Source organism: Gadus chalcogrammus, chromosome 1, assembly GCF_026213295.1.
Source record: "Gadus chalcogrammus isolate NIFS_2021 chromosome 1, NIFS_Gcha_1.0, whole genome shotgun sequence".
Lineage (NCBI taxonomy): Eukaryota > Metazoa > Chordata > Actinopteri > Gadiformes > Gadidae > Gadus > Gadus chalcogrammus.
In genome coordinates, this window is record NC_079412.1 from 2,203,729 (window position 1) to 2,219,378 (window position 15,650).

Consider the following 15,650-nt stretch of genomic DNA (forward strand, 5'->3'; position numbering starts at 1 on the left):
ATACTCGTTGGTTTTTCCGAACGAATATTCGAATACTCGTTCCAGAAAAAAACACCATCAAAAACAACATTAATAATCCCTATATACTCCCTGCAACCGATTTTGACAGTATCTGCATATTTTGTTGAAGATTTAATAGCTTTTCAACCTTAATTAGTAGGCCTAAGTAGGTTGAAGTTCCTTATAGTTTTCCCCCGTGAAAGCGAACAGCTGTTGCTCCGTTCCAAATCAGCTGTTCTCTGCCATCTCAGCCCTTACGGGAGCTTTTCAATTCATCCTGGAACGTGCATCTTTTCAGGGAATTTGTACAATAAATCCATAACAAATACCGAATATTGATTGTCTTATGTGTCCATATTATATCCATTATATTGACCGGGTATTCGCAAGACGCTCACGCTCTGTCACAGTTGATTGGCGCGGCGCTAGCGAACGTAAACAAACAACTAAGCTAAGGGTTTCCTCCAGAGATCCAGCTAATGTTGTGTTATAAAGTAAAGGGAAACAAGATATCTATTCTTCCTCCACCTCTCTCGCTTCTCTGCTTGGTGTCGCTGACGCTTATATTTTGCCTCCCTCGCTCTGGTAACGTCACGTATGTGGAAAAAAAAAGTTCCGAATACTGATTTAAGTATTTGAGTATTCGAATATTCGAATTATTCGGGCCAGCCCTAAGGTATACCAGGGTAACATGACACCAGGATCACCACTATAGCTCTGTATACCAGGGTAATATGACACCAGGATCACTGCCCGGTCTGGAGGTTGTTTCCCTTTGACCGTCAGGTCAGTTTACCGGCTGTTGACAGAAGTGAGTGATCAGACACGCTGAGGTCAAAGTGTGAGTACACCGAGCGAAAACAAGAGCTTGGACACCGTGTGTTTGTGCCGTAGTATCTCCTACAGTTGGTCCCTCACGCCTCCTGAAGTCCCCCATGCCACGTCTCTGTGCTGCACTGTCTGCTCCTGGCCTGCTGAGGGGCCGAGCCAATGGAGGAGCGTCAGCAGTAGAGTCTCAGGGGCCAACCCGCCCGCCACCCACACCCCAGTCACCCATCAGAGCCCTGGTCCTGGGTCCTGGGGCAAGCCTGAGGCTCAGAGCCAGCAGGCATGTCCCCAGGAGGTGCCCCAGGGTAGGCCTGCACGATGAATCGTTATAAGATCGTGTTCTCGATTCAGACCTCTGTGGATTCGATTTTTATATTTTATTTTATTTATTTTTTTATATAATGTAAGCCTTAATTTACAGGTGTGTAGAGTTGGTTCAGTAGTTATAAAAGGCCAGCAATTAAAGACAATCTGCTGCTATATGTACAAAATAAATCATTCCGTTTTTGATGCTGCACTTTAATCAATAAAATAAAGGGCCATATGAAACGCAACGTGCTAGAGGTGCCAAAAAACTATTTTGGTACTCCTATTTTTCTTTTTTGTTTATGGTTCATGTTTGCAATAAAAATTACATTGTGTGAGAAAAAAATCGTGACATCAAATCCTGATACCTAAGCTAAAAAATCGTGATTAATTTCCCCCAATCTTGCAGGCCTACCCCAGGGTGGTCAGGTAGGGGATGGAGGAGGAATCAGGGACCACCCTGCGGCTCCACATCCAGCGCACCATCAGGTCGGCCCTGTAGAGCAGCAGCACCACCTGGGTCATTGGAAGAACCTCCAACACATAGCTACGTCAGCCAATGCACAAATCATCCTCTTTCAAAGTAAACGTCTGTTCTAACTCACAAGAGCTAAAGATAGTCATACCACGGGGCCATCCCTCTAATTTGGAGTGCCGCTGAAGATGTATTTAAAGAAAATGAGCTTGAAGAAAAATACATAGTGCTGTGCATAACGTCTGTGTCCTGCGGGGTAGTTATAGGCCTCTGCCAGTGGGTGAAATGGAATGCACCCCATACTTAGCCGTCCGATCCCTCTCACTGACTACAGGCTCCTGCTACTGCTGTTGTGATCGCTGCTGCTTAGGATTCATGTTGATTAATGAGGGCCTCTTAAGATCGCCAATCCAAGGTCAAACTGGCAAGTTAGCTAGAGTCTAATATATTGTAGAAGGTAGTAGGCATTATATAAAATCATAATTTTAACAGTTTGGTTTTTACTTTGCAGTGTGTATAGTCGTGCTTATGTTGAAAGAGATCTGGGTTCTGATATGATTCAGCTCAAATTCCGCACATGGAGGATGACGGTTCATCTTCTGACAAAGTTGGGCCCTTTTGTACTAGCTTGGGACGAATCCCGAACGCAGCTTTGGGCTGACCTAGAGGAGGGGGCCCCCAGGGACCAGAGGGTGAAGGTCTGACCTGGAGTAGGGGGCCCCCAGGGACCAGAGGGTGAAGGTCTGACCTGGAGTAGGGGGCCCCCAGGGACCAGAGGGTGAAGGTCTGACCTGGAGGAGGGGGCCCCCAGGGACCAGAGGGTGAAGGTCTGACCTGGAGGCGGGGGGCCTCCAGGGACCAGAGGATGAAGGTCTGACCTGGAGGAGGGGGGCCCCCAGGGACCAGAGAGTGAAGGTCTGATCTGGAGGAGGAGGGCCCCCAGGGACCCGAGGGTGAAGGTCTGACCTGGAGGAGGGGGGCCCCCAGGGACCCGAGGGTGAAGGTCTGACCTGGAGGAGTGGGGCCCCCAGGGACCAGAGGTTGAAGGCAGGGGTGAGGGTGGCATGGCCCCCTTGGAAGAGAGGTGGTGTAGAGGAACAGCAGGTGACCCGGCCCCACCAGAAACAGCAGGAACCTGCCCGACCTGGAGTTCACCCTGCAGTTAACATAGCAGAACAGAAAGAACATCAGCGGCCCCCTCCCCAGAGCTCAATACTCCCCCCCCCCCCCCCCCCGGCGTCTTCAGGAAGGAGGATCTCTAAGGGGCGGCGGGACAGATGGCCACGGCATAGCTTATAACCTCAAGCGACCCAAACATTGAACACACACCTCATCAGGCACCTGTATCAATTATCAGTCTGTCTATATCCCCCCTGCCTATAGCTGTGTGGCAATACAAACACAAAGAACAATATTATCATCAATCTATAAAGAAGTTAAATAATATATTTTAATAAATAATAGTTGCATATAATTATTTCACTGTTCTGAGCATAATGAAAGCAGACAAATAAGCAACAGAATGGCAGAACAGCACCAGCTGTAGTTTCAACTTTCAGGACTGACGGTGTGTCCTGTGGCGATGGCTGAAGCACCTTCAGAGCAGAAGGTGGTGCAGGGGTCAGGCCTGTTGCTGGCCATGTCGGGGGGCAGGGTCCCCGGAGCGCTGCAGGGGTGGAGGTATGCGGCGATCCTGCTGGCCTGGATGGCCACCAGGTTTCCCCCAACGCCTGGGGAGAGACCACTGTTCAGGACCCCATTAAGTACCAGCTGAATTGAACTGGTCAGGACCCCACTAAGTACCAGCTGGATTGAACTGGTCATGACACCATTAAGCTTCCAGCTGACTTTGAACTGGTCAGGACACCACTAATGGTGCATTCCAGAGCCCATCCAAAGCAATGGGATGTGGGACTTATCCTTCCTGAACTGTACTAGCTCCTACTTGGTGAAGTGGGGTAGGTCGATCACCCCCCAGTTCAATAGTAGGAGGTTCCACTTCGACGGTGGGATGGTCCACTTCGACAGGCATTCCAGTGCACTTTTCTTAGTTGGAGGTAGGATAAGTCCCACGTCCCACTGGTTTGGATGGGCTCTGGAACGTACCATAAGCCTCCAGATGACTTTGAACTGGTCACTGACCTATTAACTGATCAGGACATCATTGATCTTCCAGCCGTCTGTTTAACTGGTCTGGATGATCTTTTGGTTAAAATGGGAAAAACATGAAGTATGAAAGTAAATTAATAGGCAAAAATTCCCACTAATCTCTGACCTCATAAAATGCTCATAAAAACTGGTGCAATTTAACCTTGCACCAGTATATTCATTGGTCAGAGGTTTGGAGATTTTTTACTAGCCTTAAAGACAGGAGGGTAAATCATGGGTGTTTCAGCAGTGAGCACTGCGCTGAATATAATGCAAATAGACTTCCTGTGCTGTAGTCCTGCATTGTGCCCAGGCTAAGCAAGACCCTGAAGGGGCCTGCTTAGTTTACATTCTCCACAGGCGTGCGCTTGAACTCAGGCCCATTATTATTGGCCGCTCTACTTTGTATGGCTCATTGTGGGGAGGGAAACACGCCACAGTAGACCCTGCTTCTGGAGACACAGGCAGTGACTGCCCCCTCATCCGTAGAAGACTCTCAACATGAACCCCAAAAAGAGACCAACTATAAGAAATCTGTCCACCTTCAGATAGAAAGGCTGCACACAAACTTTAAAGATCCCATATCATGCTTTTTTATGGTTAATAATTGCATTTGGGTGAACTACTATAAAAGGGTTAGATGCCTGTTTGTAAAAAATATTCCCTATCATTCTCACACTGTTCATTTCTGCCGAACAAATTTCAGCATCTTTCAAAAATGTCTGTTTCCTATCATGTCACTTTAAAGGGGACATATTATACATATACACACCAGGTGTGAATGTGATTTAACTAATCACACTCACACCTGGTGGTATATTATGTCCCCTTTAAGTCCCCCTCCCGAGCAGCCCAGTCTGTGATTGCTGAAACACTTTTGCGCATTGGTTGGCAGATTCAAAACCCCGAAAACTTGTAAACATTGCTGATAGCCGGGAGGCAGGACTTTTGCACCTCAGCCCCCACTGCACACTGTCTGAAATCGCACTATTACTGAAGTAAAGTTTGAGCAAACAAGCTGTTTCAGGCACTTATGGAGGGGCGTATTCGGTGGGCGTGAATACTTCCCCTGGCTCAGACTTTGATTTCTCTGTTTATGTATGCATAAAACATGTATAGCCCTACATGCATCAAAGTCTAAAGCCAAGGGAAAAGTCGAAAAGCATGAAATGACACTCTTCCTTGTAAGTCCAGGAGCTCAATACGACTGAGGGAGGCCTTTTCTCTTTATTGCAACACCAAGTGTCTGAAAAACCCATGTGCACTTTATTACCCACTAGCCTACAATGAACCTGGCTTACCGTTGATCATTGGTGTAAAGATCGCCGTACCTTCAAAGTTGGGATCACTCACTGTTCTGTCGAGAATCAGACCGCCGATGCTAGAGACACAGAGTAATATAACACAAAAACACACACACAAAAACACACATAAATGCACACACACACACAAATGCACACAAACACAAACACACATACACACACATGCACACATTTTTTTAATGTTCAACTTTTGAGCAAGTTGTTGATTCACAGGTCAACATTTCAATGAGAAGTCAGGTGGTGAAATCCTGGTTGGTGTGTCGGTGAAGAGGTGCATTGTGGGTACCTGCTGAGGGCCATGCCCACTAGGCCCGATTGCAGCACCTCTCTGATTGGTGGGGAGCATCGGGTGACGGAGACCCAGAGGGGTATGAGGAGAAGGAGGTGGCCAACCGCAGGGGGCAGGAACCACAGGTCTGGGAGGGCAACACAGCCACAGTCAGAGAATAATACTCTCGGACTCTTGGTTTATGGACCAAAACCACAGAGTCACAACGCAGAGACAGCGCCAACAGGGGAGAGACACAGGTCATCGCTGGGCACTAGTGTGATGCTAATATAAACCTTAACCAAATTCTAATGTTTCAATAAGATCGGGGTCTAGAGTGTTCAATAAGTAAATGTATGGAAATATCAAAATCTCACTTTGCAGCCCTCTTCTTGTGTAAGTTTCTGTGATCTTTCTGAATCCACTACAGGACTTTTTAATGTACTACAGTGTATTATAGCAGCATTGAACTAAGAGGTGTTATCAGGGAGAGGGGGACCTCTTACCTCTGTGGTGGAACAGGAAGCTGCTGATGGCAGCGAGCAGTGACAAGGTGATGAGGTCACCCAGGCTCGCTGTGATGGACGTGGCCAGGTTGTCCGGGTTGACCCCCAACTTCCTGGACCCCACGATCACGGCGACCATAACCAGCCCTTCACAACAAATTCCAGCAGAATTGAAACCCCACCATCACCAGCCCTTCTTAACCACACCAGCAGGTCACCAGGTCAGCGCACTGTTCAAATCACATCTATTTATATATTTATCATTTCTATTTTAAAGTTCCTTTACAAGTTCCCAGCACATCCAGAATCATCGTTCATAGCTCTGAGAATCATAACTAATTGCTCTCAGAATCATAGTTAAAACCCTCAGAATCATAGTTCATAGCTCTCAGAATCATAGTTCATAGCTCTCAGAATCATAGTTCATACCTCTCTCCCTCCTATCAGAGACCGAATCCCTCCCCAGTTCTCCCACCTCGGTCCTGCTTCCTAATTTACTTTATAAACGGTTTGATTGGGACTTGATTGATATCTGTTGCCTCTTGCCATTGCCTCTATAAAGTGTATTTGAGTGTCTTGAGAACTGGTGTATAACATAATTATTAGTAGTAATAGTAGTAGTGGTGGCTAGTAGAAGTAATAGTATTAATTTGTATATATTCATGTGAATGAACAGGAGTATGAATAAGACATGGTTTGCTGTCCTAGAGACAGAGCAGTAATGATGACTGAATGAATAGGAGTATGCTTAAGACATCGTTTGCTGACCTAGAGCGATGATGCGGTGATGAAGGCGGTGGAGACGCTGCTGGCATTGAGCGACGAGGCCTGGACCAGGTCTAGGCGGCCCCGGGTCAGGACCCCCAGCAGCACGGCAGCCACCGCCGCCAGGAAGCCCACCAAGGTGGCCTGCACCTGGGGTGGGGCACAGAGAGGACCCTGGGAGAGTCAGAGCTCCATGGACGATGAGGGGATGGATGAATGGATCTCACAGGTCCATATTGTCGTTACCACGGTGCATTCTACGCAGTGATCGTTGTAATATGAGCATTTATCCTCATTACCATGAATGACCGCTGCTGTAGTGAGGAATGGAGAGTTATGAAGATTGAGTAGTGAGCAGAATAAACTGGTAGAGATTGCGATTGGTCTAAAAGGTGATTGACTTGTACAAAGTCAGGTGCGGTAAACTCAGAGACTGTAACAGTAGCTCAGTAATGGCTGACGAATAGCTAGGACTTTTCTTAAAAATTACATTAAAGACAAAGCTCTGGAGTGTTTCCGACAGTAGCTTGAACATTAAGAAATGAACTTACAGTATTTTACAACAGAGTGAAGTCAATTAGAGAGTTATGTGTTGGTAGTTAAGATATGATCATGTAGTAATTATAAGTAAGTAGAAAGCATGTGATTTATATTTAGGTAGAGTCCCATAGCTGGTGTTCTTGCAGCATATGTAGGGTAGAATATAACGAGCCATGTGTCAGTGTATTTTGATACCATGTAGAGTGGTTTACATGGTGTAATTGAGCCTTAACATGAGGGTTAACATTGCTACACCACCCCATCGCCCACTGCTGCCCAGGGTCGTCCATCGGCCCCGTGTTGGCCTATAGGAGGCCCATAAAGACACATCGGAACGCAGTATAAGCCGCTATTGACCGTCGAAGAGAAGATCAGCATGGATCCCACTTTCATTGACAAGACGGATGCTGATCCCCTAAACATTAAGTATGGCATGGATTCTCGGATGAAGATGATCCATAGCATTAATTCAGCAGAAGTTATATCAGTAACATAAATATATTGAGTAGAGATATAAGAATAGAGACATTTGAAATAGCATGTTTTCCATTAGAGACATCTTTCTTGGCTTCATTTGTCAAAATGCAAAAAATCATATGTTTGGTATTGTGTCGCCGTGCATTATTGTGTTTGTGTGTTTGGTCTCATTTGAACCATGGACAACAACACACTAGATGTCGAGCTGAGTAACCTTCGAAGATACTGAGATAGCTTCCCCATGGTAGTGTGGGTGAAGGATTAGCCAAAGCTGTGTTCCACTCACAACCGTAGACAGTCTGGAGGCCAGGGTCATCTCAAGGTTCCCCTTCAGTCCCACGGAGGCCGGAACCAAGACGGACACCTCCGTGATCTGCTGGAACACCTCCCTGTGCTGATCACACGCACGCACGCACGCACGCACGCACGCACGCACGCACGCACGCACGCACGCACGCACGCACGCACGCACGCACGCACACACACACACTTACTAAAACAAACAAATCATTCGACTCCCATTAGGTAACTCATCAGTCATTGCTGAACCCGCTTCTTATCTGATGAATGGCTCATCTCAGCACCACCGTGTTGTCTAAGGCCCCGTCCACACGAAGCCGAAACGAGCAAAACCGTTCCGGTTTCGATCTATCCGGTTTCGGAGTATCTCCGTAAAGACGGAGTCAAGCGAAACCGGGTAGATCTGTAGAAATGCTGTAGTACACATGCCAGGCCCATAAGAGGCGCTGCTTTTGCTACAGAAATCCAGAAGAAAATTAAATAAGAAGAAGAGGCGAGCATGCGCATAAAGGCTGATCCCCGAACCACTAACAACACAAGCAAACGGTCAGTCAACAGTCTCAATAAATAATGGCTTAGCAACCCAACAAGGGACATGGTCTGCTGCAGAACGATTACAAGCCTGTAGTCCGCCATCATCTTTTTTGTTGTGAGTTCTGAGACTCCGCGGGCTTAACAGTCATTGGCTAGAGGGTCGAGGGGTGGGGCGATGACGTCATGGTTTACGGTTTCAGTCGGTTTCAGGCGTCCACACGAATCCAAAACGAAACCGGGTAGATTTGAAACCACCTCCGAGGGTGGTTTCAGAAGTTTACGGTTTCGGTCAGCGGATTCACCGGCTTCGTGTGGACGGAAGGCCGAACCTTACAAGACCTTTGCGGTTTCGCCATGAAATCGGCTTCGTGTGGACGGGGCCTAACACCTCGTGCCCACTACCTCCGTCCGTTGACTGATCCCCATTGACTTTGAATGGGGACGGACGCGCAATGCATTGTGGATCCGTCCGTTCAGTTGGAGCCTTCGGCTCCGTCAAAAAGTTGAAACATTTTCAACTTTTTCGGCAGCGACGGATCCGTCATCCAATCAGATCACGTATGCAAATTTAAGCACTGTGACGCGACTCAGGCTCTGACGATACTGGAAAGCGGGAAAGCGGGTCATCTTGCCTCGCAACAAGCAGGAAGAAGCGGGAAGAACCCGGCGAAGCGATTTGATTGGCTGACGGATGCCTCTGCAAAGACTACTCCCCCATCCGTCAGCCACGCCTTCCCACGTCCTTTGACTGACGGTGCAATGGGCACGAAGCGTAACTGAGCAGATAGCCAGGGACGACATACAGGGGGAAATGTTATTGAGAAAGAGCTTGGCCTATCCTATCTTTTTTTAATATGGACCATGAAGGGGGACCATGAAGCCTCACAGAGGGGCTAAAACATGTGGACACTTAGGTCATGAGCCTCATTTGATTAGCAGGATTTTGTGATGGGATATTATAGAGACATTCGTACTTCACTTTGCCCCTCATAGCACACAATGGCATGCATGACTCTCTCTCTCTCTCTCTCTCTCTCTCTCTCTCTCTCTCTCTCTCTCTCTCTCTCTCTCTCTCTCACCTACTTGCAGGCCTTCGGTGAGCATGAGTCCCCCACCATGCCCAGGCCAGGTCGCAGGTCGCAGGTAGGACTCCAGTCCTGGTGAGGAGCCAGCAGTTCTCCAGGGCCCAGGGGCCAGAGCGGCTCTGCATACAGGTGGAGCTCGACGGGTTCTTCCCCAGGTATCTGAGCTGCAGCTCCAGACAGGACCCCCCACCCCCCTGCTGTGAGCCAGCTGCAGGGCTGTTCTGACCGGTGTGATGCGGATGGATTGTTTACGCTTTGGATCCTGGGGAAACAATGGCCGACAATAGAGACATCCAGAGAGATTTCTTGAGGTTTAATCCAGATTCTTTGTTGGATTGTTAAAAAAATTGGATTCTATTCCAAGCCAATCCTGCACAGTTTAAAGCATGAGCAACATAGAGCGGGTGGAGCTTTGACGCGTAGCTGTTCTGCTAGTGTCGATGCCGGGCGAGGCGAGAGGAGAGGACCTCCATGTGTTCCTGTGTCCTCCTCCACCCTCAGTAAGCCTCGAGGTGATTGCTGAGCTGGTGACAGTATGCACTGTCATCTGGAACAAAGGACAGACACACAAAAACACATACACACACACACACACACACACAGTCAAAGAGAAACAAACACACACACACTCCTCCAGTCCGGTACGGGACCTCCCCCCCCCCCCCCCACACACACACACACTCAGGCCTCGCCCTTGAGGAGGCCTGCGGAGGAGGAGGTCCGCTGGAAGGCGGGGCGCCCCCTGGGCCGGAAGAAGCAGCGTGTCCGGTGGGACAGGCACGTCCAGAAGGCCAGGAGTTTCCTCTCCGCCCTCCTCTTCTGCTGCGACATCCTCTCCTCGCGCTGCCTTGCCCTCTGCATCTCCACCACACTCCTGCTGCTATCTATCTCCATCCGCTGCACTCCCTCCACCTCCTCCATCTGCTCCTCCACCTGCCCAAGCCCCTCCTCCTGCTCCTCCCCCTCCTGCTCCTCCTCTTCCTCCTCTTCCTCCTCCTCAGAGCCTGCGGTGGGCCCGGGCTGGAGCCTCCTCCTCATCCTCTCAGTCAGGGGAGAGGCAGCGATGTCCCGGGTTGTGGAGTGGTTGAAGGTTCTGATGTTCTTGAGGCAGATGCTGCTGAAGATGAAGCCAGAAGCAACCTGGAACACCACCGCCCGCTGTTGGTGTGGCGGGGGGGGGGGGGGGGGGGGGGGGGGGTACCTCCGACTGCTGACAGACAGGTGATGGAGATGTTTTTGTGTCGGGGAGGAGGAGAGAAGGTAGCAGACTGCTGGGCGATACTGCTGCTTCTTGCTTGAAGTTTTCCCTCTGTTTCTTTGTCTCTGTCTTTGTCTCTCTCCCTGTCTTAGACTCTCTCTATGTTACTGTCTCTCTCTGTCTCTCTCTCTGTTTCCGTCTCTCTGCCTCTCTCTCTCTCTCTCTGTCTCTGTCTCTCTTTTTGTCTCTGTCACTCTCTGTTTCTCTCTCCGTCTCTGTCTCCGTCTCTCTGTCTCCCTCTCTCCTTGTGCCTTACAAAGTGCAACTGCAAATGTGCAGCTCCCCCTAAATCGAGCTCTCCCAATACAGCTGCTTTCATCCTTCTCCTGATTGGTCCTCCAAGTACTTCATCCCCCCCTCCCACCCCCTCTTGAGTGTGTGTGACGCACTGTTAAAGACAGCAGGGGGGCACCTGGTCCCACCACGTGGTGCTGCTGCTGCAGTCAGAGAAGGACACCCCCCCACAGACAGACAGACAGACAGACACACACACACACACGGACACAGAAACACACACACACACACACGGACACAGAAACACACACACACACACGGACACAGAAACACACACACACACACACACACACACACACACACACACACACACACACACACACACACACACACACACACACACACAGAAACACACTCTCTCACACACACACACACACACACACATGGACACAGAAACACACTCTCACACACACAGACTCTCCCATCCCCTGATCCCATTCTCTGCGTCCGTCCTTCATCATCGTTCGGTCCTTCTATTTGTCCATCTGTCTGTATGCATGCAGTCTTTCTTCCCACCAGGTTGATGGTCTGTTAGTGTGTGACGACTCTGTCTTGTCGTTCGCTCGATGGACCAGAGATCTGTCGGACCGTGTTCTGGCTGTGCAAACACCAAGGACAATGCAGCAGCTGCTTCTCTCTCTCTGTAGAGTCTGCCATGATAACAACAACTTAATAGGTCTTACTAGCTACGTGCAACTTCCTCCCTATAGGTCACTTAGTACTGTCGTGGAAAGTACAACCCTCAAACTCCAACAAGAAAAGAGATCAGGGAATGTTTTGGAGATTACAGGATTATTTATAGTTGCATAAATGTACTTCTTTACAGAGGGAGCCATGAACACGGTTTTACAGATGCTTATACTGTTGAACACCCAATAGGAGAGCTTAGTTAAAGAAGGAAATGCTCATATTAGGTAACAACTCTATTAGGTAGTGAACCTATAAAGATGTAAACTCTATTAGGTAGTGATCCTATAATGATGTAAACTCTAAAATGTAGTGAACCTAAAAATATGTAAACTCTGTTAGCCTAAGTAGTGAACCTATAAGGATGGTAAACTCTAATAGGATGTGAACTTTAAACGATGTAAACTCTAATAGGTAGTGAACCTATAACCATTGTCAACTCTAATAGGATGTGAACCTAAAACGACGTAAACTCTAATAGGTAGTGAACCTATAACCATAGTCAACACTAATAGGTACTAAACCTATAACCACGGTCAACTCTAATAGGTAGTGAACCTATAACCATGGTCAACTCTAATAGGTAGTGAACCTATAACTATGGTAAACTCTGATAGGTAGTGAACCTATAACTATGGTAAACTCTGATAGGTAGTGAACCTATAACTATGGTAAACTCTGATAGGTAGTGAACCTATAACTATGGTAAACTCTGATAGGTAGTGAACCTATAACTATGGTAAACTCTGATGAACCTATAACTATGGTAAACTCTGATAGGTAGTGGCGTGGTACCTTGAAAACCTGCTACTCAATTCAATTCAATTCAATTTTATTTGTATAGCCCTTAATCACCATTACAGTCTCAAAGGGCTTAACAGGCCAAATATTTGGAACACCCCCCTTTACCCATGCCCCCACACGGGCAAGAAAAAACTCCCTTGAATCAACAAGGAAGAAATCTTAAGAAGAAACGCAGTGTAGGGGATCCCTTCTTCCAGGGATGGTCAGGAGTGCAATGGGTGCCACAATTGACATACAGGTAAATACATGCACATCATATTAAAATGGTGATGGGGTTCTGGCCGGTTATCCATGAGAAGAGTCCAGGCATCCACCAGAGGTGAAGCCGTCACCGTGGATCAGCTCCTGCCGTACAGTCTGGTCTCCATCAGCCACTCATGACCCTCCTGTTGACCCTCCTCATGACCCTCATGACCCTCCTCATGACCCTCCTGTTGACCCTCCTCATGACCCTCATGACCCTCCTCATGACCCTCCTGTTGACTCTCCTCATGGCCCTCATGAGTCCTAGGGATGGGAATTTATAAGAATTTCACGATTCCGATCCCGATTCCGATTCTGCTTATCGATCCGATTCCTTCCGATTCTCATTGGGTGAGAAAATAAGTATAAATGTGTTTGTTTGCATTACATCTCTTTAATATCTGATCAGAAGTGCTTCTAGTATTAGGACATTTTACATTTTCAAATCAATTGGTCTAGACGAAAAGATATATGTTTCGCTTTTTAAGCCCAAATGCCATCATTATGTGCCATACAACTAAAAACACAGACTGAAAACAGCCAAGTAAGAGCTTGTGCCTTTTGGAATTCTAACAGTGCTCATTTGCATTCAACTTGTAACAAAATTAAACTGACATAAACTAAATGAAGCATTGATTAGACAGAGATTTATTAGATGGGCCTACCTAATAAACCGTTGGAACACACAAGACCGGAAACCATAGCAATGCCGGTAAACAAACCCCGAGAAGCCCAATCCCTATGAGAGCTCCCCACGCGACGGCCATCCGGAGGCGACAGAGCTGTTGGCCGTGATATTATATATACAATTATAATATAGTATATAATATATTATATACTATTATATATAGAGCTCCGGGAGTCGCAAACTGCAACAATCACTTTCTCCTCCATTCTGCGGTTCACCCGGACTGCACTGCACTGAGTTTGACGGCTGAACGCGGATTGGCTGTTACGTTACACATGTCACTCAGTTATCACGCTGTTGAACGCTGATTGGCTGTCATCACGACAAAAACTTGTCATCGGTTTTCTCCCGCGAAAAACTCGCCCTTATACGCGTCTCTACGTTCACTTTGTATGGGATCTTGTCGCCCCGTCGCGTTTGGTGTGAATGCACAATGCGATTCTTCCTCGGCGGCGACATGTTTGCTGCGTTCTGAACCAAATCAAAGCAGCGTGTGTGTGACGTCACGACGCATTTGCCGCGACCGGAACCGATAAGCGGAATCGTTAAGCAGGCTTGCTAACGATTCCAAGGAATCGGTTGACTCGGAACCGGTTCTGAACAAGAACCGGTTCTCGATTCCCATCCCTACTCATGACCCTCCTCATGACCCTCCTCATGGCCCTCATGACCCTCTTCATGGCCCTCTTCATGACCCTCCGCATGGCCCTCATGACCCTCCTCATGGCCCTCATGGCCCTCCTCATGACCCTCCTCATGACCCTCCTCATGGCCCTCCTCATGGCCCTCCTCATGGCCCTCATGACCCTCCTCATGGCCCTCATGACCCTCCTCATGGCCCTCATGATCCTCCTCATTAGTTATTTTCATTCATATAGCATTTAGGCAAGATAATGATCAGGTTTTTTTTATATGTACAATATATAATTATTATATTTCCTTTGAACATACAGTACCTTTCTATCACACAATGTGTAACTAAATACATCCAACCAAGTACTAACTACATGTAACTAACGACATGCAACTAACGACATGTAAGTAACTACATCTAAGTACATTTAACCAACAATATGTTACTTCCCATGCTTAACTAACAATACGTAATTAACGAAGAGTTTCTAACTAGGTGCAGCTAACTACATGTTATTAACTACATGTCATTTACATCACATCACTCACATGTAACAAACATGTATCTAACAACGTGGAACTAAAACTTTGTAAATAAATGTTACTAACACTCTGTAACTAACTATGTGTAACCAACTAAGTGCTACTTAGTAGGTGTAGTGGTGTAGCTGCAGTGTTGAAAATATGTATTATTCATAATGTATTACGCACACATTGACAGCGCACACACACACATACACACACGCCCACACACACACACTCACACACACAGTAAATGACTCAGCTAAAACGTGTCCCTGGGACGTGATGTAGATTCGCTCCGCTCCCCCGACCAACCCCACCAGCCCAAACCTCCGCCTGGCATTTTGCCATCTAGCATATTGAAAAGAGAACAAGTCGGCCAGCAGCACAGCAGAGCTATACAGATCTATATCTATCGATACATATATTCACTCTCTGAACACAACCCCCTGCATGACATCAACATCAAGGATACCATGGATGACCTTCATACTTAATGGATTAGGATGCACTCCAATAAGTCTGCTTTTCTCTGGAAGCACGCATGCTCCTTATTGGTGGTCCATGATAGGAGCCTACCAATGCTGAGGTAGAGGTCTTCTCTGGTCCTAAAGGACAGGCCTGGCAGAGCTTGTGTCCGTCAACGGTCTACTGTGATGTTTGACATGAGCTGTGGCCTGTAAGGTGCAGACAATACCTTCTGAGATTCTGCCCTAAAAGTAAAAAAAATTGAAATAGCAGTAGCTGAAATAAGAGAAGTAGTAGTATGAGTAAAGATGTACCAAACAACAATACCAACCAGAAGTGGAGGGTTCACTATTACTATAAGGGCTCATTAAAGGTCCCATGGCATGAAAATAAGGTCACTTTCTGAGGTTTTCTAACATTAATATGAGTTCCCCTAGCCTACCTATACCCCCCCAGTAGCTAGAAATTTTGTTGGGTGTAAAACGAGCACTAGGCATTA

General features: G+C 47.4%; 1 pseudogene; it reads right to left on the reverse strand.

Annotated features, from left to right (window-relative positions):
• Window positions 1–1,242: 1,242 nt before the first annotated feature.
• Window positions 1,243–10,475, reverse strand: LOC130390997 (solute carrier family 41 member 1-like; annotated as a pseudogene).
• Window positions 10,476–15,650: the final 5,175 nt, after the last annotated feature.